The sequence below is a fragment of the Dipodomys spectabilis genome, unplaced genomic scaffold, assembly GCF_019054845.1.
Source record: "Dipodomys spectabilis isolate Male_0828 unplaced genomic scaffold, ASM1905484v1 ptg000193l, whole genome shotgun sequence".
Classification (NCBI taxonomy): domain Eukaryota; kingdom Metazoa; phylum Chordata; class Mammalia; order Rodentia; family Heteromyidae; genus Dipodomys; species Dipodomys spectabilis.
The window spans coordinates 963,391-982,553 of record NW_024870870.1 but is presented as its reverse complement, the minus strand read 5'-3'; positions in this window follow the sequence as shown (position 1 = coordinate 982,553).

Sequence of the window (19,163 nt, the reverse complement as noted above, 5' to 3'; positions counted from 1 at the left end):
GAAAGAGATATATCTGGGTGTTTCAATGCCATTGTGATGCTATAACAAAACTCCAGGTCCCAATAGCTTAGAGCAAGGTATTTGTAGTAAACAGACATTCTGAAGGACAAGATCTAGAACCTAGAAAATTCAAGATACAGAGAGGTCAGCTTCACCAGGTTTAATGTGCTCACGTTTTGCTGCGTCCTCATATGGTAGAAAGGCTAGAAACTTATTTTAAAGAAAACAATATAGTTGACAGACTTCTTTCCACCATCCAGATGAAGTTTAATTTGTTTCAGATCTCTATTTTTTTCTTCTCTCATGGTCCTCCTCCTCCTCCTGTTTATTTGTTGTGCTTTTTTTAGCTGACTGGTCTTGAACATTTGAACCACCAAAGAAATGGAAGTTTGGATTCCAAGTACGTACCAACAAAATCATCTGCTGCTACTTCTATTTTGGAAGTAAACCGCTTACCTGCCCCAAACCCTGTGCTTTATTGTCCTTCGTGTATTATGTTTTTAAATTTTTGGTCTGTTTCCAATTTTGCAGGAGATTTATCAAGGACCCTTCACAGATAATAGGCAAATATTCTACCACTCAGCTACAAATTCCTTGCATAGATTTTATTTCTTCATTGGTTGACTTCATGTTAAACCAACTTACTGAATAGTTCTTGGTGTATACCTGTAAACATGTTTGAATTTTTATGTAGACTACCATGTCATCTTGCTCACAAATTACAGTGTTTTCTTTCCATTGTGATCTTCTTCTTCTCCTTCTTCTTCTTCTTCTTCTTCTTCTTCTTCTTCTTCTTCTTCTTCTTCTTCTTCTTCTTCTTCTTCTTCTTCTTCTTCTTCTTCTTCTTCTTCTTCTTCTTCTTCTTCTTCTTCTTCTTCTTCTTCTTCTTCTTCTTTGTTAAAACATCAAATGTGTCTTCGAATTCCATCACTGAAAACAAATTTATCTCTTGATTGCATCAGAAATACCTCAGCTAATTTTTAAAAAACAGTGTGTTTGTTTGATAGATATTCTACATAAGCTAAAGCTATTTTCCTTCAGTTTCAGAGTTTTCAGAAATATTAAAATATTAAATACTTTTGTGTCATCATCTGTTCAGATGAATATATGGGATTTCTTTGTTACTCAGTATGATAAATTGCATTAGGTTTTCTAAATTTTAACTATGTAAGTAGGGTTGCAGCTTGGTGTTAGAATAACTTGATTACCATGTGTAAATCCAGTGTTAAATCTTCAGGAAAACACACGCATAGGAAAGAGGGAAAAAGGGATAAATGTAAACGGTCCTTCATTTCTGATACATATTTTCTTTTGTTTAGGATTTTTTGCCTTTCTCTTCATGAATAAAATTACTATAAATACATTCTCATTTTGTCATGGGGATTATAAAGTTAATTAGGAGGTGTTTCTTCTTTTTAAAAATTTCTGCAGTAGTCAAATAAGAGATATATAGTATATGTATGAGTCAAGCGGAAAAGGTCAGATAATGTGATGTTAGGAAAACGAACCCTAAATATGTATTTTAATGTTTTTTTTTTCTCTCATGCATGTGTTTCTAATGCATTTATAAGATTATTTCTTTGTTGCTTGTATGTCCCTCCCCCACAGTATAACCCCCCGCTTTCACTATATTTGATGTCAGTATAACTTGTGGAGGAGATGGGGACAAACAAGTCGTTTAAGGATTCAGGTGGACCTGTTGCAACAATGAGAAGTACAAAATGTCATGTCAAAAATGAGCTTTACAATGTCGGTGTGGGGGGGGAAAGGGGGGAAGGATTGGGTAGGGGGGAGGGGGGAGGCTGGGAAGGGAGGTGAAGGGTAAACAAAGGAGTAGGCTGCAATGCTTGGTAAGAAATGTATGCATTATCTTGCCCATGTAATTGTAACCCCTCTGTACAGTATGTTCTCAAATAAAATAAAATAAAATTTAAAAAAATAAAAAATAAAAATTTCTGCAGTAGTCAAATAAGAGATATATTGGGTGAGGTGGCATATACCAATTATTCCAGCTATTCAGGAGGTAAAAACAGGAGGATCACAAGTAGAAGACTAACCTGAGCTAAGCATGGCCTATCCTCACAAAAAATAAATAAAAAGAAAAAAAACAAAAAAGAAATGAAAACTACCAACCAAACAAATTAAAAAACACCATATGAATAAAAAGGCTCGAGACATACTCAAGTAGTAAAAAACTTGTTTACAATGGGCAATTTTCCGGGTTTGACACCTAACAATAAGGAAAAAAAGAAGGTATTTTCTTTGACACAATTGCCCATGAAATATTTGGTTGGAGTTGTTTATTCTCCCTTTCATCTTTTTCCTTTCCCTTTCTTTTATTTTTGAGACGTACTTTTGGTATAACCTATATAACAACTTTCAATCCTCCAATTTAGCCTCCTAAGAGTTGAGATTACATGCATATGTTATCACACCTGGCCTTTTTGGCATTTTTTACAATAAATTGTGTTGGCATAAGTTTAGTATACAGAAAAGTTCAAATGTAGTAAACATTTTGTATGTCCCCTCATTCTCCTACTGTTAATGGAATGTACCAGCAGTATGTAACCACTGGATGTTTGTAAAATAAAAAAGCAACATTGGTCTTCTGTTGTTAAATAAATTGCAACCTTTACTTCATTTTGCCAATTTTTGTAACGCTTTTTTGTCCTTTTCTAGTATCCACTACTTTGCTTTTGCCTCTGGCTTTCTCCTTTCTTCATGTTACCTAATCAGCTCTTCCATTAATGAGGAAAATTAAAAGTAGGTTAAAAATCACCACTTGCCAGGCACCAGTGGCTCATTGTTTGTAATCATAGGCATTTAGGAAGCTGAGATCTGAGGATCACTGTACAAAGCCAGAATGAGCAAGACAGTGGAAAACTCATGATAAAAAATGGCATTTAAAAGATAACCCAAAGGCTTGGAATGTGGCTTAGAGGTAGTGTGCTTGCCTAACATTTATAAAGGCTTGAGTTTGATTCCACAGTGCCACTTAAACAGAAAAAGCTGGAAGTAATGCCGTGGCTTAAGTGGTTGTCACAGATGTGCAGGCAAAGGAACATAAAACAGGGCTGGTGGGAATTTGAACTTGTTGAACCACACTAAAAAACAAACAAACAAACAAACAAACTAGGACTACCCTGTGGTCCAGAATACCAGTTTGGGGCATTTACCCAAAGGACTACAAATCAGGATAAAGGAAGGCCACCCATATAACAGTTTATTGTCAAGGTATAGATATAGCACAAATGCCTTCAATAAATGAATGGATCAAGAAAATATGGTATATATACACAGAGGATTTTTACTCTTAGATTAGATTTTTACATCATTTGTAAAGTAGTGGATAGACCTGGAAAAATTTTTGTGAAGTCAGGATGCATGTTTTCTCTCACATGTGGAAGATAGGTCCACTTTTTAAATATACAAGTAAACACATAAAGGTTTTGTGCACATATACATAAACATATTGCACAAAGTACAGTAAATGTAAGAAAGACTTTAAATGTTGTAATTAATTGGAAAAACTACAATAAAATGAGTATGAAGAAACTGAAAATTCAAAAGTGGGGAGCAGGTGAATGAAGTCATATTTTTCAATGCATATCCAATGAAACTAGGAAAATTGAAGGGAAGGAATTGAGTTTCAGGGATGGGGGAGATGATGAGAAAAGTGTCATTGATCGGGATTCAATGTACTTATAAATAAATATGTAATTACTATAATAATGCCTGAGCTTCCCACTTATGATTTCCATATTCACACTTCTGGGAAGCCATCCTCCTTCCAAACCACCAGGAACCACCTCATCTTACTTAGAAAGGGTACCACTTTACAGTCTCTGTGAACCAAGGAATTGTAAGAAGATCAAATTAATGCTGTCCATATATCCCAAGCCATCAATATAAGGCCAGACACCATGAAACAATTACAAGAAGTGGCAGGGGAAACACCATGGCTCCTAGAACACAGGTCCAAACTTTCTAAGTAAAGATCCAGAATTACAACAAATCAAAGAAAGACTAGATAAATAGTATTGGATGAAACTTAAACGTTTCTGCCTGGTAAAGGACATAACAAGCTAAATAGAAAACCCACTGAAAGGGAGAAGAATTTTATGAGCTTTGCATCAGACAAAGGCCTAATAGAAAAAATATACATAGAGCACAAAAAATTAGCCCCCAAGAAACCCTCAAATAACACCCCAATTACACCCCATTACTAAATGAAGTAATGCCCTAAAGAGAGACTTCTCAGAAGAAGTAAGAATGGCCAATTGATACATGAAGAAATGTTCAACAAATCTGAACATATAAGTAATGTAAACCAAAACAACACTGTAATTCCACCTCACCCCAGTAAGGAAGGCCAATAAAAATGTTTTTTAAAGTGATTAGCAACAAATGATGTCATGGATGTGGCCAAAGGGAGCTCTATCACTGTTAGTGAGAATATAAATTGTTCAACCAGTCTGGAGGCTGAGATGTGAGTATTGTGGTTTGAAGCCAACTTGGGCAGAAAAGTCAGTGTGTTTCTTATACCCAATTGGCCATCAAAAAGCCAAAGTAGAGCTGTGATTCAAATGGGTAAAGTGGCAGCTTTCATTACAAAATCTCAGGGACATTACACATATCCTGTGTTCAAGCTCCAGTGTGTGTGTGTGGGGGGGGGTATGTGTGTTTATGAGAGAGTGTGTGCTCGCGCGTGCACACAGGTGTACACCCACCCTAGTGATTTCCTACCTGAATCACATATTTTTGTCTATTTAAATTATTAAGAGAACAAGGTTTATATGTCCTGTGGGGTATTTTTGTGTCTCTGTGTATGTATGTGTCTATCTGCTGTAGGTGTGTGTGTCGGTGTATGCATCTGTTTGTGCATTTACTTTTTATCTTGCTTATTCTCCAGCTGGGTTAACAATATTGACAGACTTGAAAGGTGGACACTACTGTTTAACGTTAAGACAATTTTCCAAGATTCTTTTTCAACAAGTTACATTTGAATTGTCCACTGAAGGACAGAGAGTGTGGGGAAAGAGAGAGGGATAGAAAGTGGACTTGTAAATCTAAGATTGCAACAGTCATATTCCAGAACAAGTATGTAGAAAGAGGTATAAACTAGATCCAGTGTTGTATCTTCTGTCAACTATCTGTAAGAAAGCCCCCAGTTGGCCACAGTTGTGGATTGTAGGAAAAAAGACAATTCTGTAAAAAAAAAAAAATTCAAATGTTCTGAGACATTTACACAAGTTCTGGACATCACTTCCACTTGAGCTGCTGCTGTTGTGCAGGCCCAGTATTTGATCTGAAGCAAAACTTGCCATTACAAAAGTTAAGCCCCAATGTCTAGTAATCTCTGAAAATCCTGTGTAACTCCTTAGTCCTCATAGCTGATACTGTGACCTATTGGGAAAGGCAGAGAGCGGACTTCCAGCTATTGAAGATTTCTTCCTTGGTGAATTAGGAGCTATCACCTTCAGTCATGTGGTTCCAGCACAGACTTGGCTCAGGGCTATGAACCTGAGTGTAGAAGTTTCAATCTCTGTAGTGTGAAAGGAAATTTGGCCTTGTTCTAAGCTAGCAGTTTGGTGGACCTCTGGTAGCTGTGGACCATAAGTCTCCTTTTGTGAACATTTACTTTAGATGTAGGAATTCCTAACAAACTAGTAGCAGTGGTCACCCCAGGTTGGAACAAGAGAGCCACAGTAGAGGGACAGGGGTAAAGCTCACACTATCTGCCATTTTGTGCTTCTTGAATTGACAGGTTCTGCATGCATTTTAGTAATTCAAGAATAAAAATTAACATTACATATAGATTTTTTAAATTGCCTCTTTGTTTTCCAATCTACAAGATTATTTTTCTAAGGGAGCATTGTGAGAATCAAGGAGTCAAAACCCCCCACTATTAACCAAATGTGAGACCTACAGTAAGTCTTTGCCCTTTTGACCTCAGTTAATGTATCTTCTAAATATCTTCCTGCTGTCCTCTGGAAATTCTATGGAGCCAACCTTATGTGTCAGATGAATGTATGGCCAAAAGGACAAAACTGTCCTTCCTGTGCCAAAGATTAGGTGGGGTTGGGGTGAGGCCAGGCCAGGCCAGGCCATGGGGGACAGTGCTAGGATAGCAAAACCTGCATCCCTCCAGATCAGGCCAGTAGCCAACAATGGCATGTGATCCACATCATCTTTTCTCCAACTTGTTGGTCAAACTCCTGTGAGTCCCTGCTCCAAAGTGCTGACTGTAGGATCTGGTCCCTGAGAGGCATTCATTGAACTTCTCTACAGTTCATGGTCCACTTTACATAATGAAGACTGCTGCCAAGTATGTGTGTTTGTATGTATACAGAATGTTATACTTAACACTATGTCCTGATATTCTTATGAGAATTTTTTGCTTAATCCATGTAAAAAAAACTAGTGCCAAAATACACAAAAAGTGTCAGCTAATATTCCCAGGCATGGGTTAGTATTAACACTAGCATTAGTATAAATCAGAGCACATAGAAGGACCCATCTGATCTACCAGTTGAGAATTCGGTATCATTTCCTCCTCTGCTGCATTTCAGGCAGTGAAAGACAAATCTTTTCAGTAGACTTGGGGAAGAAGGAGTAAACACCTGTGAGACCAAAAGAAGCCCCATGCTGGCATATGAGTACTGTCACACACACACACACACACACACACACACACACACACACACACACACACACATTTGTGGGTCCATCAATATTCTCAAGCATCTCCCCTGATCTGTGAACTCTATACAGCAAAGGCTAGAATTGGGTGGAAACAGGATTAGAGCAGCTTGTCCACACTTCACCAGCTGTTTGAATGATCTTCCACTGCCCAGTAATTGATAGATGTTATCTTAGATGCTCTGCTCTGAGCTGGAGGGACAGTATCTTCCCTTGGGAAGACAGTGAAGGTATTAGACAATCTACATAGGTAATATGAGCAGTCCTGCATCATAAAAATACTTCTTTAAATGCTAGCTTATTAGAAAGCTTTGAGCACACTTGTCCAGTACTGACATATATTCATGTCGTCTCCCTATTTTGTTTAAATAAAAATCTGTATTTATGAACTCTCATTTCTCCTTGCCCCTTCTGGTATATTCGTGTAGTATCTAATGCCTCACTTTAAAGCTTCATTCCCCCCTCTCTCTGGTGAACTTTGGTGAGAGTTATCAAAGTAATTTTCTTATTTAATGCAACCAAGACAAAGCTGATGAAGAAAACAATGTTACCTTCAGGTTAGCATAGATATCTGCTCTGATAAAGGAAGATGATGGTCTTACAACCATCATACCAAAGGTCCCTCTGGAGATAGGAGATTGCATTTCCTCTGCCTTCCTAGCTTCCAGGGTAACCTCTGGCCTCCCAGTAAAGGAATTCCTTTCTAAGAAAAAAAGCATGCCACCAAATTGCACAAGGCCAGCACATCCACATTATTTATGCTTAAGAACACTTCTCCTACCATATACTGCTGATTCACACCCATAACCCTAGCCATTCAGGAGTTTGAGAGCAGAGTATCTCCGTTCAAAGCTTGCCGGGGCAAGAACAGTCCACAAAACTTTTTATCACCTTCACCACAAAAAGCCAGTAGGAGAGTTGTGGGCCAAGTGGTACAGTACTACCCTTGAACAAAAGCGCTCAAGGACAGTGCCCAGTCCTGGAGTTCAAGCCTAATACTGGCACACAGACACACAGACACAGACACAGACACACACACACACACACACACACACACACACAGACACACACACACGAAAAGCTAGAAGTGGAGCTGTGGCTCAATAGTATAAGATGAGTCTCTTTTTGTACATTTTTATTGTAAAAATGCTGGACAGAGGGGTTACATTTACATGAGCAAGGTACTGAGTACATTTCCTATTGATCATTGTTACCTCCTCCTTTGTTTTCTCCCTACCCTACCTTCCCTCCCACCTCCACAAAATACCCTTCCCATCCCACCCCCACCAAAGTTGTAAAGTTCATTTTCAACTTAGTGTTTTGTACATCTTATTGTTACACTGGGTCAACTGTATCCCCAAAAAACAAAGTTCAGTCTTATGTGAAAATTTTCACTAAGGTAAAATGTCAATGCCCAGAGTTCAAACCCAATATCAAAATACATTTTTTTAAAAAGACTACTTTTAATAAGCTTTCCAAACATAACTGGTTGTCTTCCTTTTATGGTACTGAGGTTTGAACTCAGGGCCTCATGTTTTCCAGATACACACTGTAGTATTGAGCCACACTTGTATAATTTTTGCTGTTTTTGAGACAGGGTCTCATTACCTGTTCAGGTGTGCAACTGGATTTCAGTCCTCCCACTTTCCTCTCCCATCACTGCTGGGATGAGAGGTGCACACCCCTGTGCACAGCTTCTTCTGTTCAGATGAGGTCTCAAAGAATTCTGCCTGGGTTGATCTGAAAACACAACTTTTTCAGTCTCAGCCTCCCCAAAAGCTAAGCTTTTAGGTTCACATCACTATGCTCGGCTTATTGAAGCCCTAAATTCAATCACCAATACAAAAATTGAAAATGAAAATAAATTTAAATGGAAAGGCAGTATGGTAAGAGCAGGGAAAAAGGATGGAGCAATGATCTTGGGCAGCTCCTGAAGTCCAATCTGCTGGCTTTATTTGCCAACATTGGAGAATAAAATGAAACTATGTAACAAGACAGCCCTGTCTGTTTTTCCTTAGCAACAAGACAGCCCTGCCTGTCTTTTCTCATTTATGCCAGAGCCAAAGGGCTCAGTAGACCACGACTAAAGGAGGAAGTTAGAGCTGTGTAAGATGAAAAAGAACAAGCCCGGGACATGTCTGGAAATCAAGAAAGCTTCTGGAGCCTTAGAACTCTTAGGCATTTCAGAGACTACTATTCCAAAAAAAAAAAAAAAAACAAATGTTCAGAGAGAAAGTCAAGATGTGCTCTGAGGTGTGTAGATTCCCTTACTCAAAGAACATACAGACCTCCCAATGGCACAATCCTCCCTGCCAACTATAGTTCTTCACAGTGAGTGTCAGGGGGTTTACACACTGCCCTTTTCTACCCGCCAGACACCAGCCCACATCCTGAGAGCACCAGGACAGCAGGGAGGGAGGGCTCAGCCCTATAACAGCCCAAAGATGAAGCTCAGAGGACCACACCTAATCACATAATGTTCTCAGACCTCATAAAGTTCTAACCGCTGCCAGAAGGAGTCCTCAGCCTTTCAAAAAGAACAAGCTGTAATACCCAGTTTTACAGCCTATCCCCACCCGCAGGACTTCAAGGAGGGCAATGAACCTAAGCAAGAAGGAATGAAGGGACAAGAGACACGAAGAATGACAGCAAGACAAGGATTCTGATCAAGATGCAAATTTTTATTTTTCACACAAGGGTATTTATATGCTTAGAATAAGGAAGCTTTTTCATTGGCGGTAGCAGCTGCAGGATGTTTGCTTAGGGCAGTGTGAAAAGGTGGTCGTTAGCAGCTACCTGGTGTTTGTTTGGGGCAGGATGAAAAGACCAGATTCTGTAAACAGCCTCGAGATGTTCCAGTGAGATAGTCAAGCCTATCATGCAGAAAGACTCCCTTTAGGGCTCCCGACAACAGCCCAAACTCCCCACCCAGTATTAGTCCTGCTGAGTGACATGCAAGCTAAGTAGGGCTCTCTGATAATTTTCCTAAAATTATCAGGCTCCATGCCAGTGTCCACTCATTTGTCCTCTGGTGACAAAGCCTCAGGGTCCTTCAAGACAGAAGCAGCCATGACCTCAACTCCACCTTCTGTGGGCAGTTCAGCAATCCTTACTCTTTTGCTCCCTCAGGGGTTTGTTTCATTTGGGGATAATCTCACAAACACTGTCTCCTAATATCACTGTCCCCGAGGGGCGACTCCCTACCCAAGCAAACAGCCAAACAAGCTGGAGGTGCTCTCTTTGGGAAAGACACACCAGCCTTCCCATGAGCCCATTTTGAGGAGCTCCCCTTTCCCCAGAAGCCTTGGAAGGGGCATCTGCTCCATCCAGCAGCAGGCCTGCCATTCCTCCCAGACCCAAACTGACCAAGCATCCTCTAGTGAGCTGAACACTCATTTCCAAGTTGGGAAAGCTGCTGTCCCCAAGTTCTTTGTCTGAGTAGATGCTAGGCAGCTTCTTGTGCCTTCAGGTGCCTCAAGTTGCAGACTCTGCAAAGCTATCCAGCAAGGTTTCACCTTCCAGCCTGTCTAGTGTACAGCTAGCCAATCCTGGTGTCTGCTTGAGCTCTGGCTTCCCTGGACATGCAGTGTTAGGGAACCCGCAGCTCCTCCTGCCAGTGCCAGCGTTGAATTGCCCACCAAGAGCACCAAGTACTCCTGGTCTGTCTACTTTGGTCTTTGGGATTTTGCCCCTCACCAGCATGGGACTCTCTGGTGCATCCAGTTTTAGGGGGATATTTCTGGGTAGCAAGAAAGTCTAACTTTTCATTAGGAAGCCGGCAGTCTACTAATACAGGCTCATCACCTGTCCCCCTGCCAAACTGGATAGCCCTGTTCCTCCAAGGTCCATTGCCCACCCTGTGTTTAGGGGCCCCTTGAGTCAGCTTCTGCTTCCTGAACATGCCCATGTATTCTGAAAAGAGCCCAGAGAAGCCTTTGACATATGTTGTTCCCCAGAAGTCAGGCCACAGTGAGGCTTCTGCAGTGCACAGCCTTGCTCCTAGCACAGTCACTAACAGGGCAATGCCCCCAGGATCCAACGCAGACCTCTGACTTGGGTAAAAAAGGCTGTGCTTGAGTCGCCCACAGTCAGCAGTCAGCAGTCCTGGCACATTGGCATCTACTATGTCCACCCCAGTAGCTATGGGGGCTTTGACATAAAGAAAGAGGCAGGCACACCTGTGTAGGCTGACTTTGGAACAGCTCCTCTTCCAGGTGCAGGCGTGGTGGCCTTTGAAGCACAACATGACAGTGGACACACTAGAAGATCACAGCACACACTAGAAGAACTTGGTAAGCCATGGTCCTGTGCTCAGAGACCTGACAGGCAGGAAATCAGAGAGAGAGAGAAAGAGAGAGAGAGGCTAGCTCTGATTTGTACCAGTTTAAATATCCTTACCGAGAAAATTTTCACCAAGAAATAAAATGGAAAACTTCTAACTCTAACTCTGATGGAGTAGCTGGGATCAATCTAGACTTCCTCCATAAACAATCACAAAAGAGGATGTCATGTGAAAAAAAAAATATGTATATAAATGTATATATAATATAAATATGTAGGCATATATATGTGTATTCACATACGCAATGTGAATATGTATTGTACGTATAATGTGTGTGTGTGTGTGTGTGTGTGTGTGTGTGTGTGTGTGTGTGTATAAAACATACAGGGAGAAAAAAATACATAGTATTTGAAGGAATAATTACCAAAACCATCCCAAATTTGATTGAAAGCATGAACCCTTCTATGCAGGAATCTAGCAGCTTAAAGAAGTCAATTAACATAATTACACAGGTCCACACTAAGACCCATTCTAATTAAACAGTCAAAGACAGAATATCTCCCAAAGCACAGAGACACAACTCATCACACACAAGTGATCTTCAATGATATTATGACAAATTTCTCATCCGACACTAGATTAACTATTAGACAGCAAGGGCAACAAATTTAAGGTGCTAAAGGACATATCTAATACCAACCTTTCTAACAAATATATATACTTCCTCCAAATGTGAGCGATGAGCTAAGTACCTAACGATGGCTCAGGCATATAATCCTAACTACTCAGGAAGGTGAATTGTGAGGATTGTGGCTCAGATATTCTGGACCTTGTCCCCTCAGGAGCAAGTTGTAGGACAGCTGTCCTTGAGAAGGCAGAGGCCTTTTTGCCATTTCATTGGTGGAACAAGATATAGGATAAGGTGGGCATCAAGAATGGAGTCTATTGGTTAGTGTCTCCACAGAAGCAATTTATGAGATTCAGGAGTCTTCTATAAGGTCAGAGGACTATGAGTACTGTCCTAGTGGTTTCAGGAATGGCATAATATGACCAGAGCAACCTCAAGCCCACATGGAGTCCTTAGCCACAGTCTTTGAAGCCTATGAGCTACAGTAGCAATGCTGGCAAGCTATGATTGGTCCACTTTTTCTCTGACCTCACTGGCCCAGACTCTGATTGGTCCATTTCCTCTATGATGTCACTATGCTGGGCTGTGATAGCTCCATTTTGAGAGGTCATGCAGGATATATAGGAAGCCACTATACTCCAACCTATGTCAGTTAACACCTTTAGGAGCTCTTGATTGGTGACCCACTGGACTGTCTCAAAGCTAAATCCATGATATTTTTGGCTGGGGGGTGAGTTGTTATTTGGATTTTAGTATTTATTTTTACTTTTTCTGGGTTTTTCATTATTTTATTCAGTTAATTTTAGGTAGACTTGCTGCCTGCCACCATAGCAGAAGCATGGAAGAATACAAAGAATCATCCTCCAGATCTTTGAAGGAGGAGATCATCAAACAATACCAGATGAAAGAGCTCATTGACCATGGTACTAATGGACAAGTGAAGCTGGCCCATCCTCACCTCACACACATGGCAGTGGCAGTTAAAATACTCCTGAAAGGAGAGTTCTCCAGTCATCAGTTAAAGAATGAGGTGGACATTTTTAAGAAGGTATGGCACAAACACATCATGAGGTTGTACCAGGTGATGGAGAAGGAAGAGTATGTGTATTTCATCATGGAACTGGTCAGTAGAGAATACCACCTGGGTTGGATCTGAAAATTCTGCAACCTATATGAGGATGAAACCTAGAGGCTCTTCACACAAATTATAAGTGCTGTTCACTACCCACACTAGAATAGAATCACACACCAAGACCTTAAGTCCAACAACATCTTGTTGGATACCAAAGGTAATATCAAGGTCAGCGGTTTGGTCTGAGCATCTGGTTCACCCTGGGGCAGTTGCTATCAAATATATGTGCTGCTGTGCTATTCAATCCCCCTAAATTTTCCTGGAAAAAAGAAATGATGGCTGGGTGCCAGTGGCTCACACCTAGCTATTCAGGAGGCTGAGATCTGAGGATCACGGTTCAAAGCCAGCCCAGACTGGCTCTACACTCTGAGCAGACTCATACTGATACCAAAGACTAATTTGAGGAGGAAATGGCAGTGGATAGAGGAGGTTAGCAAAATAACTACCACTCTTCTCAGAACAAGCTATTGAATGTGGGCCTAAGAACAGAGCAGTTCCAGACAAAGGGGAGGAGAGCCCTAAGAGATATCAAAGATAACTTCACTTGAAACACAGAAGACCCTGTTATTGAGATGGGAGAGATTTGTAGGTGGTCTACTAAAAAAGAGTTGTAAGTGGGATTCAAGAATGGAGATCAAAACATTTTGCCCAGCAACACCCTCAGTCCAGCCAAGAAGACAGATGCATCAACTGCCTTAGGTTTCCTCAGGAGAGATTCCAGCCAAGGGGCACCTTATACTGCAGTGTAACTGAACGTTGTAGTTATCAAAGCATGTAATTTTTGTGCATTGTATCAGTTCCTTGCACATTCAAAACTACTTGAATTACACTTGAAATACACCCTAGTCTTTTAAAATATAGTTTGATTTATTTTATTCTTTGCAGTCTCATTATATAGCCAAGTCTGATCTTAACTTCATAATTCTCCTGCCTAGTATCCCAAGTGTTGGGATTACAGGTGTGTACATCTATGTTATCCATCATACTATTATTTGCATGTTTCCTTAAGTTTAATACTTTATTTTATCCCTTGGCTGTACTGTGGTTTTGATTCAGAGGCTGGTGCTGGGCAAGCAAGTGCTCTACCCTTTGACCCCTGTCCCCAGCCCCTGTACTTCATTTTACTTTAGATGAGTTCTTATTGTATTATTTTGCTTGGGTCAGAATCAGACTGTGATTGTAATATATTTTCCTGCTGGGAAGCTTATTTTGTCCTTTTATATTTTTTGTAAATATAATTTTTCTTCTTATTAAAAAGAAGGTACACAGAGATGTTACATTTATATAAGTCATTTTAAAATTCAAAATCTTATTTTAAAAGAGTAAAAAATGCAAATAATCACTAAAATTTATCTCTAGAAAAAAATGACTACCAGATTAAATTTTTTTGGAGGCTAGGTAAGTGGCATTTGGTATTGTTCTCACTTCAGCTCTAGACAATGCTTCACAGTTCCAGGCCTGCATGACCTAAATAAAAACAAGTAAAAAGTAAGAAAAATGATCCTTTAGGGCACAGCTGTGGAAGATTTGAAATACTCTTGTGTATTGTATTGACCATTTTTACATTTCTGTGGTAATGAAAAGTGATATAACAATTATGGTAGAATTTGACACATTCTTCTAACAAAACATAGCATGACCACATTACCCAGCAATCCCATTGCTCATTGCATAACCAAAAGAACTGAAAAGAAAAAACTAATAGCTCATATGCCAATGATAACAGCAACATTTACAATAGTCAGAAGTTGGAAATACCTAGAGTGTCTATCAGATGAACAGGTTTATAAAATATGAGGTATGCATAAATGGATTATGACATCCACAGAAAAGCTGCAATTTAATATATGTCTGTCATGGATGGACACCAAAAATAATCTACTATTTATGTGAAACATATTGACTAAACCATTTCATAAGAGAAACTGGAAGATTAAAATTTCTGAGGCAGGTCATTGGGGTGATTATTACTCAATGATTGTGTGGATTCCATCAGTATCGAAAAGATAGTTCACAAATAGAGGTAATGGTTACAAAGCAGTGTGGATATAATTAATGTCACTGAATTTTATACCTGCCTAGCAAGCATGAAGCCCTGTGTTCAACCCCCAGCACATCCAAAAAAAACGCTAAATCTTCCTTCTGTTACCTACCTTGAGTGGTAGGTGCTTTTCTACTGTTTTGATTGTATTCCTCAGAGGATCTCTGGTGGATCTCTGATGTTTAGTCATTCATTACAGAAAATCCATTATTTGAATATTAATTCTGAGTTTTAAAGGAAACCTCATATATTAAAATGAGAGCAATGCTTGCAGTATTAACTCAAGAGGCTAAAGCAGGAAGATCCTTACACAGTTAAGGCTTCATAGAGAGGTCATGTCTAAATCACTGTGGTATCTGCTGAAACTGGAGGGATAATTATTTGTAAGGAATTACAAGTGAGAGATAAGAGAGAGAGATAAGCTTTTGATCACATTATATTTTGGTCATGTCAGCTTGTATTTAATATTTACATGATTTTTAAAAATTTTCCTTTTTCCCTTACTCTCAGTATGTCATTTTGAAACTTTGTACTATGTTCTCATTTGCCACATTAAAAAAAACATAGCTTTTCTTTATATCATATTAAACATTTTTTTTTATTTTTTCTATATTACAACTACTTTTATTTATTTTTGAAAGCTTTTAGCATTTTTTTTTCTGCATATAGGGAGTGGCCACTCTCTCAGAGATTTTTCTCAGTTCTGCCAATTGAACCACAGATCAACTTCCAGATTCATTCTTTTGAAAAGTCTCATGCAAAGCCCAGCACAACTAAGGAGGATGAAATCTGAGGATCTTGGTTTGAAGTCAGTCTGAGCAGCAAAGTCTGAGATTCTTATCTCCAATTAATCACCAAAAAGCGGTGGGTAGTAGAACTCTAGCCTTGAGTAAAACAGGGCAAGTTCAAGCCCTAATACTGGTAATTACACAAACAAGTCTCATGGACTTTCTTGCTTGGGCTGGCTTTGAACTACAGCCCTTAGATTTCAGCCTCCTGGGTAGTTAGAATTAACAGGCATGAGAAACCAACTGCTGACTTATATTAATTTTTTTTGGTCGTTCATGGGGCTTAAACTCTGGGCTTAGGTGCTGTCCCAGCGCACTTCAGCTCAAGGCAAGCACTCTACCGCTTGAGCCATAGAACCACTTCCAGTTTTCTGGTGGTTTATTGGAGTTAAGAGTCTCACGGACTTTCCTGCCCGGGGTGGCTTGGAACTGTTCCTCAAATATCAACCTCCTGAGTAGCTAGGATTACAGGCGTGTGCCACTGGTACCCGGCTTATTTTACTATTTTTAACCATCTCTTTCTTGCCTTCAACCTCAATACTTTTTAAAATTTTGTCCAGTAGACTTGATCTTTGGGCCACATTGCTGTTTCTTAGTTATTTTGAAGGGGGGTAGGGGTTGAACCCTCAGCTTGGGTGCTATCTTTGTGCTCTTCAGCTTAAGGCAAATGCTCTACCAGTTTACCCACAGAGTCACTTCAGGTTTTCTGGTGTTTAATTGCAGATAAGAGTCTCATGAACTTTCCTGACCAGGCTGGCTTTGACCCATGATCTTCATATCTCAGCCTCCTGTGTAGTAGGATTACAGGCTAGAACCAGCAGTGCCCTTCTGTTTCTTAGCTTTCTGACTCAAGGATGATGTTTTACAACTTCAACTACAGCTCCACTTCTAGCTTTTTTTGGTTTATTGGACATAAGTTTCAAATGTACTTTTCTGGGTAGTCTGGCTTCAAACCATGATCCTCAGATTTCAGCTTCCTGAGGTGCTCTGATTATACATATGAACCACAAACCCATTGATCATTTAAAAATATTAATATGTTTTATTCACTTTTATTTTTAAATTTTTCCTTGCTTTTATTGTTGTATATGTTCTAGTCCTGGGACTACAAATCAGGGCCTGATACAATGCCAGAGATTTATTTCAAGACTAGTAGCTTACCACATGGGCCAAACTATAATTTGTGGCTATACTTGTTTTGTCTTCGTGCTTGACCTAAAGCCCTGGGTGCTGTACTAGAAAGTGATTGCCCAGTTTGCATCTTTGGTCACAGCTCAACTCCAGGTTTTTGTTTTTTTTTACTTCTTGGTAGTTAATAGGAGATGAGTTTTATGCAAAGCCTAGCATGAATCAGTGGGCTGAATTCTGAGGATCATGGTTCAAAGCCAACCAGGGCAGGAAAGCCCATGAGACTCTTAGCTCCAATTAATCAATGAAAACCTGAGAGTGGTAGAGCTCTGTCCTTGAACAAAACAACATAAGTTCAAGCCACAAGATAGCACACAAATGCACATACAGAGAAAGCTTCATGGACTTTCTTGCATGGGCCAGCTTTGATCCAGGCTCTCAGATTTCAGCCTCTCTTCATCCTCTCTCCTTCGAAAATTTTATTGGTCCTGTAGCTTGACCTCTGACTCTAAGGCCTATATGTTAGCTTTTAAACTCAAGGCTGGTGCTTTACCACCTCAGCCACAGCTCAAGGCTTTGTGCCATGTGGCTAGAGATAAGAATGTCAAGCACGTTCCTTCCTAAGCTGACTTGACTCTGCAATGCTCAGTTGTCAGCCTCTTGTGTAGTAAGGATTACACACATGACCATCAACATTTGGGTCATTTTAAAACTTTAATATGTGCTTGCTTCCACCTTTTTTTCTTTTTCTTTTTCCATTTTTGCTTGTCCTGGGAGTAGAAATTGAAGCTCAGATGTTGTCTCATGGCATACATGGGACCAACCATAACATTTGGCTTTTGAGGGGAGGTTAATTGGAGAGAAAAGAATCATATAGAGCTAGGCCAATTTCAGGAGGCTGAAAATTTAGGAGAGTTCATGACACTCCTATCTCCAACTAACCACTAAAGTCTGAGAGTTGTAGACCATTGAGCAAAATAGTGCAAGTTCAAGCACCAGGACTGGCAAACACACACACACACACACACACACACACACACACACACGTATCTTATGAACACCTATACTTGAGCTGCGCTTTAAAGAGTACCCTCATATGTCAGCCTGAGTATATAGAATTACAGACATGAGCGACCAATGATTGTCTCATTAAAACCTCTGTTACTTGGTCTTTCTTCTCTTCTTCTAACCTTCTTTTCATTTATTTCACTCCTTTTGTGTGTGTTGGTGCTGGAGCTCGAACTCATGCAAGGCCTGGCCTAATTCAGAAGGCTGAAATCTGTCCATCATGGTTTGAAAGCAGCCTGAGCAGGAAAGTCCATGAAGCTCTTATCTCCCTTCAATCAACAAAAACTTATCCCCAGTGTGGCCACCACACACAAAACAGTTTACTGTAATTTCTTGATTGGGTTTGCCTTTACACAGGATCTTATATTTCAGTCTCCTGCATTTCTAGAATTACAGACATGAGCCAACAGTTCTTGGTTCTCTACTTCCAAGCATTTAATTTTCTTATTGTGATCCTGAGGCTGGATCTCTGAGCCAGGGCACTGTTTCAATAAGTTATTCTTTCAAGGCTGGTGCTTTACAACTACAATCACAGCTTTATTTCTGGCGTTTTTTGCTGGTTAGTTGGAGACTTATGCACTTCCCTGTCCAGGCTGGCTATGAACAACAACCTTCAGATTTCATTCTTATGAGTCAGTAGGATTACACATATCGACCAAACATTCATACATGGATCATTTTGAAATTTTAATTGGATTTTCTCACGGGGGGGGGGTTCTTTTTCCTAATCCTGGGGCTTGAACTCAGGCCTTGGGCACTGTCCTTGAACTTCTGTTACTCAAGGTAAGAACTCTACTACTTGAGCCACTGTGCCACTGCTAGCCTTTTTTATTTATGAGGTACTGAAGATACAAATCCAGGGATTAAAACATGGTAGGCAAGCACTCTGTCACTAAGCCACATTCCCAGCCATTCTTACACCTTTCTATTTGTATTTTTATTTTCTTGTGTATGCTGGTCCTGGGTCTAAAAATCAGCCCAGTTGCAGTCCCAGAAGTTTTTATTCAAGACTAGCACACTAAGACATGAACCACAGCATAACTTGTGGCTATTAGTTTTTGTTTTGTTTTAAGTAGCTACTTAGATTTGAGTCAATGAATTCTCCTACCGGGGCTGGCTTTCAACTGTGATCCTCAGATTTGAGCCTCCCGTGTGGCTACCATCACAGATGTGTGCCACCTATGCTTGGCTCATTTTAAGCTCTGGAATTGGTCATTTATTCTCCTAACTTTTCTGCAATTATTTATTTTATTGTTTGTGTGTATGTTGGTCCTGAAGTTAATATCAAGATCTGGGTGCTGTCCCAGAAATTATTTTCTCATTTCTGCCATTGAAGCCACAGCTCAATCACCATGTTTTATTTTTCTTCCTTTTGGTGGTTAATTGGAGATAAG